The sequence below is a fragment of the Fundulus heteroclitus genome, chromosome 14 (genome assembly GCF_011125445.2).
Source record: "Fundulus heteroclitus isolate FHET01 chromosome 14, MU-UCD_Fhet_4.1, whole genome shotgun sequence".
NCBI lineage: Eukaryota > Metazoa > Chordata > Actinopteri > Cyprinodontiformes > Fundulidae > Fundulus > Fundulus heteroclitus.
The window spans coordinates 33471021-33479250 of NC_046374.1; the positions used below are offsets into that span (position 1 = coordinate 33471021).

General features: G+C 43.3%; 1 long non-coding RNA gene and 1 pseudogene across 1 annotated transcript; one reads left to right on the top strand and one right to left on the bottom strand.

Moving 5' to 3' along the window:
- Positions 1-4553: 4553 nt before the first annotated feature.
- Positions 4554-4829, top strand: LOC118565861. Its single transcript, XR_004932674.1, has 2 exons — positions 4554-4674; positions 4747-4829. It is a non-coding gene; the product is annotated as an uncharacterized LOC118565861 (long non-coding RNA).
- A 1094-nt stretch (positions 4830-5923) lies between these two features.
- On the bottom strand, positions 5924-7173 carry LOC118565806 (annotated as a pseudogene).
- Between the last annotated feature and the right edge of the window lie 1057 nt (positions 7174-8230).

Consider the following 8230-nt stretch of genomic DNA (forward strand, 5'->3'; position numbering starts at 1 on the left):
AATGGGCTGGACAAACATTAATGGAAACATTTAACACGAATAAGCATGAATAATTCAGCATATCTCACTCAAGACCATAGTCCCAGCATTTATCAACAATTTAGGGGTCAACTAACTGAGTTAGCCCTGTTTTAGGTTACTACGCACACATTATTTTAATTTTACATTAGACTAGGTAAGCGAAGACTGTTCAGTAACCAAGATCAAATCCATCTACTCTTCCCCACCCCAAAAAAACCCTTACGTGGTCCTCCACACTCCATTCCCATGGATAAATATCCATCACTTTCATACCTTACAAATCCAAGAGTACCAGTAGGGGGCATCACAGGGCAGAGAGGGTCTTTCTCCACCAGAAAACTCCATCCCCTCTAAAAGATGGTAAAAACTGTTGAGACCCCAGGGAAATCTCGCTTTCGGCCAATCTGAGGGTCTCACGAGGCTACTTGGTGTGTGGGTCTGTAGCAGGCAGTTTCCATTCTTAATCATAAAACCATAATGCAACATTTCAGTATAAATGTCATAACACATAAAATCAAACAGGGTTATGTAAGTCAGTGGAACAGAGCAGTTGAAAAACACAGTAACACAATATAAAAAGAGTCCATACGTTAAGAATGCAACATGAAGACAGCCTTCAGGCCATTCAGAGCACGTGGCAGACATTAGTCTAATCGCTCATAAGTGGTCGGCTCCGGGTTCTCAGGCAACTGTTTCTTCATTTCAGAATTTAAAAAAAATCATAGCTCTCTGGCTTCTATTTCCCAATATGGAATAATTGATGTCAGATTGAATTCCGAACAGTGGAAGAGGTGACAAAGGAATCCCACTCCTGCTGCAAAGGAGACACAGGCAGAAAGGAATGCCTCTCTCTCTCTCTCTCTCTCTCTCTCTCTCTCTCTCTCTCTCTCTCTCTCTCTCTCTCTCTCTCTCTCTCTCTCTCTCAGCAGGATGCTTCTGTAAACAGAACCAAGTAATGGTTCCCCTTTTACTGCCTTCCTGGGATGACCAAAGTGGACCGACTCACATGAGGCACCGGCAGGTTTGGCAGCGAGATCTTGATATCAGCTTAAGAGCTGATTATCATCAGACAACACTTAACAGACAGATGGTTATTTAATAAACATTAAATAACTTTAAACAGTGTATAATTGCACAACAATAGATTAGATAGAACAGATTTCTCTTAAACCTAGTATCATCACATTTCCACATTAACCTTTACGCAGCTTCTGCAAACATTTGTTGTGGATGTCCTTCCCACAACGTAGTGATTTGTACTAAGTCCTTCAAAAATTCTAAGTTCTTGGTAAGGCAGTTAAGAATATCCAACAGTAGTCAAAAAGTGAACAAAAGTAGCTGAGTTTCGGTCCAGAGTGGTTTATTGCAACAACACAAGTCAGCCACACATGAGATGCTTTCCGGACAACATCTGATAACATACAGAAAGTGGTGTGCTTATATACATTCCCTGGGTCTTGGGGGCTCCTCCCAGAGGAGTATTTTCAATTACTTTTCCACGGATATCTTTATTATTTTATTACATATCGGTGGAAACTTCCCGAGGGTGCATATTTTTAAAAACATGGTTACACTTTATTGTCGTTGCCTCCTTCCAGATGGTCCCACCCCATTATGTTAACATCATTTGGCCATGCTAAACAGCTGCACATCATCTCCTTTTCCTGGACCTTTACCATACACATTTTGTTTACATTACAGTATAATTTGATTTCTGATTATGATGTTTCCTTGGTGCATCATGTACTTCTCCTCCTGCCCGGGCCTGTGTGCATCCATTCTCTAATTCTCAACTTGACCTCTGGACTGATACACACACATTTCCCCCAGATACATGTTAAGGCACACTTTTTAATCATTGTGATAAGAATACATTCATTGTGAGATATGTGAGCACACCCTTTAACTACTGTGACAAGAAAATACAAGCACTGTGAGATGTTAATCCACTACACATTCTTAATATTTGTCCAAATTTTTAATCAAAACTGAATTAGGCAGAAGTCAATGATATCACCTTTTTTTGTGTCCCCTGGATCAGCCCTTATGTCACTGCGGCACCATTTGGACTCACTCGCATCTGAGAATGTCTAAAAAAAGAGACTAAAATCTCTCTGTTAGCACATTCCAATTATATTGACCAGGTTTCTTTGCAAAGAAAAGAGCACAAAGCAAGATAGAAGTGTTGATAGCAGTCAGTAAAAAGGTAAACAAACAAAAATGATAAACCCACCACCTTTCTCCGCTGGAAAATCTCAATGTTACCTGGCATAAGTTGGCATAAGTTAGTATTTTATACTATTGCCTTTTCTGGGCAATAGTATAAAAACTTGGAACTCCCCACTACTCCAGACATTTTAATTGAGAAAGCTTCTTGGATGGGAAGCGAAATGTCTTCAAACTTTGGAAAAAAGTCCAGTTGTTTTTTGTTTTTTTACTTTTTTGGAATGATCATGACTTGGATGACTAAGAATCTTCACCAGCATTTAGGCCCTCCACCATTTTCTTTTCTCGACTTTGAGCTTTTCAAAATAGGACTAAATATGTAGCAATACTTCTGTTTACAATATAAACAGTGTCAGCTGTTCTGTTTACAACAAAACAGTGTCAGCTTGTAGTGACATTGTTGCTGAAAGAACTCTACAGTGAAACTGAAAACATTTCTCGCTGTAAAAGCTGCAGCAGAAATTGAGAATATTATAAGTTTGATTTTTCAATGTTTGACTTTTCAATGACTTTTCACTGTTGGATTATCCAATTTTAAATTTTTCCATGTTACATTTTTTGATGTTTGATTTTACAATGCCAAATCTCTTTTTACAATGTCATTACAAGCAGTCACTGGTTTAGCTCCATAGCCTCCCAGTGGGGCCTTGCAGAGCCATGGAGCCCAGGCCCCTCGAAGCTGCCAGTGAGCACACACCCGGGCACTCAGCCCCTGACACAGAGGGACCACCAACGCACCAGCGGGTCATGGCGCCAGCCAAAGGGATGGGAGCCGAACGGGATGGATGGGCTTCCCACCTAGTGGAGACCTGAGATGACCCAGGAGAGGGGGCTGTTCAAAGCCAACCTGACAGACATACAGAGAACCAGGTACACGATCACATTCCACCCCACATACAGACACACTTACCCACACAAGAAAAAAAAAATGAAATAAATGACGTTGTACACTCACCAGGGGCGCCACCAGGGGGTAGCCATTTCATTCAGGATTTTCAGAATGAAATCCTGAAATTACAACTTTTAGTTTCAGTGCCACCCAAAGAGTTTAAGTGGCTCCATCTGGCCACCCCTACGAAATATTTCTAGAGGCGCCATCTTACATCCTATACACCCAAGTCCAGGCACCCCAGAGATATTGCCAGACCGTGCCTTGACTTCCATTCATCTTCAACCCTTTCTATAGCTTGACCCTAGCCCTAACCTTTAGCGGTTTATACCCTAACCTAAACTCAATTGACACCTTAGTCCGAGCCCAGAAAAAAATTACCTTTTTCGTTCCTCACTTTACATGAAAGTCTTCACTTTACTACGAAAATAAGCAAAAACTGTTGTCACTCAGCTGGAAGTACAAGAACACACACACACAAAGCAATAAGTATAGATAGTTTGGGCAGATCGTCCTGAGCAGTGATAGGCTCAATGTCTGAACAGAAACAGGAGTGGCAGCACCTAAACAAACTCCAACATCAACAAAACAACAAACAAGTTGACAAAGTAGCTCCATAGAGAGAGCTGATCTCTAAGCAGAGAAGAAATGACACAATTAACTCTCAGCAACAATGATGGAGAATAAAGAAACTGAAATACTTGTTTTATTCAGCTGTACCTGAGATTACTTTTATTTCAGTTTAACAAACTCAGCAAAGGCTTTACTGAAGAAAGTAAAGCCTAAACCCAGCATATAGGGGCTGAGTGAATGTTGTTTGGACTCTGTGGAGTCCGAGACAAAGGACCCAGAATTCAACCAAGACTGGTCAGTGACGTTTAAGTACAGTTTATTGAGACTGTAAGCACGGCTACTTGCAGGGCCATCATCTGTGCTTAGGACTGGAACCCCTGGAGGCAGAGACAGCAGGTTAGTGATCTTAGTTCTTTATACCCAACGTGTTGTTGTAACGTTTCTGGCACTGGAGCTGCTAATTGCAATCAACGCACCTGCGCTGCCTCCACCTCTACCGGCTTATAAGCCCTGCGCCTCGCAGCCTCCAGTGCCAGAACGTCTCGAGCCAACCGGTGAGAACTTCCAGCAATTATTATCAAACTGCCTGCCTGTCTGTTGCCCGACCTGTCTTTGCCTTCATTTCTGAGCCAGCCTAGCCCTCTCCTGGATTCTGTCTGCCCGCCTGAGCCCTGCTGTGTCAGCCTCTGGACCCCGGATTGCCCTCCTGTGTTTTTGACCCCGCTAGCCCGTGAGTACTGGAACCTGCCTGTCCCTTAATCAATCTGTGCTCTCTGGAAACTGGATCTTGGAACTGGACCCGGACCCTTCTTTGGATTTCCCCTTGGATTTGTTGCCTGGACGTATTGGCCTTCCCCGTGACCGAACTCAGACTGCCCCTGGACGACGCCCCCCGGATTTCCCTGTCGCTCGGCTTCCGACACGCTTTGGAGCAAGGACTCCTAAAGAAGTCAACTCCCCATCAGGTTAGTGACCAAACCTTCAGCTCATCCTCTCTATCGCCTCCACTGGTCACTAACCCGTCTCTATCCCCCCAGGAGTTGTCGGCCCGTAAGCACGAGCAGCACGTCCCGAAAGCCTCCGCTTCCCTGTTTTTTCAATAAAATCGGCTCAAGAGCCACTGACCTGTCTCGGGTTGTCTTTGGGTCCGCCCTTATTCGTCACAGTTGTAGGGGAAAGATCACAAACCTCTTAGAGTCCAGGTACAGAGCACCAAGTGCCGGCTCGTGTTGGTAGGCGGCTGGCCAGCGACTTCCGTGCTGCACTGGGAAACCCTGTTGTGGGCTAGTGCTGGAGCTCTGTGTTCCGGGGACAGGTGGTTGTTACAGAGCCGTGACGATAATCACAAGAAGGAGGATTTAAGGGCTTTTCCAGGTTCAAGTTCCAAGGTGAGGTTCGGTGTCAGAGCCGAGAGACAGGGGTCCGATAAGAATCCAAGGGGGAATCCAAAACAGGGTCAGGGCACAGGTAACAGGCTGGCTTTAGAGGCACACAGGTTAGGTAGGGTTAGGTAGGTTCAATACCTCAGGCAGAACAGGTCAGCCTTACAGGCAGGCAATCAGAGTCAGGCAGGGATAAGACAGGCTCGGTAAACAGAGGACAGAACAGGTCACGTAACAGGCAGGTGATCAAGATTGAACGCTGGACTAGTTTTACAAGTTGGTTCAAGATAATCTGGAACTGATGTCTGTCTCAAGGCTGGTTATATAGTGGTAGATGAAGGTGGATCAGGTGAGAGTTGATTGAAGATGGGGTGGAGCTGCGCAGGTGTGTGGAGTGAGTGATCAGTGCCGAGGTCATTACAAGATGAAGCAGAAATATTGAATACCTGCTCTGTGATCCAGGTACAATCCTACTCTTGAGCAAGCTTTTTTTCTTTTATTAATGTTGCTTTCTTGTTCCCCTCAGATGATAACAGATATATGGCAGAGTCATTTCTCATGAATATTCAAAGAATCCAGCTTCAGTGAGATGTTTGTCCACATGTCTCTCAGTATTTCCTGTAGTTTACCTCTGCTGTCACAGTATCTCAGTTTAGTAACGGATTTAAAATCAAGGAGTTTGACACTGACAGAAAGTAAACATATTGTTTTATTATTTTGAGCTACATGTAAATGTCTGATCACTGCAAATTGAAAAATACAGAAAAATAGTATTGCTTTTATTTTGGTTCAAACACAAATACCATAAAGGATAAAATCAAAAATGTATGTCCCTAAAATTTAAATCAGGTTTAAAATGGACCCAAATGGATAGAATGCAAGAAGTTTTACAACAGATCAATATGCAGTAATTCAACTAAGCATTTGATTACATGTCATTCATTGATAAAACCCACAAGCACCCATAGAATAGCAGCTCAAATATACTTATATAATTTAAGTGGTTGTAAAACATTTAATATGACAAACAGCACATACCACCTTACAAGCAAAAACATGTACATTGACATTTTGACAATGGGAAAAAATAAAGAATGTGCTGCTTTTTGGTGAGACTGAAAACATGTCTGTGAAGGAGTCAATGTAAATCTCATGGTTTAATGTTAACAACTGTATAATGTAATGTTATACCAGATTTACTATAAAAAATAATCAAAGGAATGGGATTAGGTCAGATGTGTCACTTTATCTACAGATTTACCTGCTGCTCTTTTTGAATTTAATGATCTCTGCCGTGGTTCTTTTGTAACGTGAAAGCCAAATCCCAGCATGAAGCGGCTCAGTGAATGTGGTTATTTCTCTGTGGAGGAGAATCATCACAGCTCCAAAAACACCGTAGAAAGACAGAATACCTGCTCTGTGATCCAGGTACACTCCGACTCTGGGGGAAACTGGACCTGGGATGGAGATGTGATCTCCGTCACTGTAAAATGTGTAACCTGTTCACCAGCAGCACAAAGCCCAAGAGTTCTCATTCAAACCAAAAGAGCTGTCGTTTGTGTTCCCTTTTCTTTCTATATCTCTGTAAGCGACGGCTATTTCGACTGAGCTCCCGCTCCACTCCACCTCCCAGTAATAACGTCCAGTCAGACGTGATCTACTCAGGACCTGCCATCTTCTGGTGAATCTGTCTTCTTTATTTGAATAATACTGGTTTTTGTTAGTCATTGTAACTTTTCTGTTACCTTGAGATAATTCCAGATATTTGTGCGCTGTGTTGGGATTCAGTGTCAGTTTCCATGCATACTTTAAGAAGTCCTCTCTTGTTGTTGGTTCTTGTTTGGACAGTAAGGCATCAACTTTCATGACTACATCCACTTTCATGGTTTCATCAACTTTTATGGCTTCACCGACTTCGATGACTTCATCCACCTTGGTGGCTTCATCCACTTTCATGGCTGTATCCACTTTCATAGATGCATCCACTTTCATGGATGCAACTACTTTCATGGCTTCACGCACTTTCATGGCTTCATCCCCTTTCAAGGCTTCATGCACTTTCATGGATGCATCCACTTTCATGGCTTCATCCACTTTCATGGCTGCATCCACTTTCATGGCCGCATCCACTTTCATGGCTTCATCCACTTTCATGGCTGCATCCACTTTCGTGGCCGCATCCACTTTCATGGCTGCATCCAATTTAATGACTTCATCCACTTTCATTGCTGCATCCACTTTCATGGCTTCATCCACTTTCATGGCTTCATCCCTTTTCATGGCCGCATCCACTTTCATGGCCGCATCCACTTTCATGGATGCACCCACTTTCATAGCTGCTTCCACTTTAATGGCTTCATCCCCTTTTGTGGTTGCATCCACTTTCTTGGCTGCACCCACTTCAATGGCTTCATCATCTTTCATGGCTGCACCCACTTTCATGGCTTCATCCACTTTCGTGGCTTCATCCACTTTCCTTGCAGCATCCACTTTCAAGGCTGGATCCACTTTCATGGCGGCATCCACTTTAATGGCTTCATCCACTTTCGTGGCTGCATCCACTTTCATGGCTTCATCCTCTTTCATGGTTGCATCTTCATTCATGGCTACATCCACTTCCATGGCTTCATGCACTTTGGAGGCTGCATCCACTTTCATGGCTGCATCCACTTTCGTGGCTTCATCCACTTTCATGGTAGCATCTTCATTCATGGCTGCATCCACTTCCGTGGCTTCATGCACTTTGGAGGCTGCATCCACTTTCATGGCTGCATCCACTTTCGTGGCTTCATCCACTTTGTTGGCTGCATCCACTTTCGTGGCTTCATCCACTTTCGTAGCCGAATACACTTTGTTGGCTTCATCCACTTTCGTAGCCGAATACACTTTGTTGGCTTCATCCACTTTAATAGCTTCATCCACTTTCATGGCTTTATCCACTTTCATGGTTGCTTCCACTTTCATGACTTCATCCACTTTCATGGTTTCATCCACTTTCATGGCTTTATCCACTTTCGTGGCTACATCCACTTTTGAGGCTTCATCCACTTTCATGGCTTCATCCACTTTTATGGTTGCATCTACATTCATGGCTTCATCCACTTTCATGGTTGCATCCACTTTCATGGCTTCATCCACT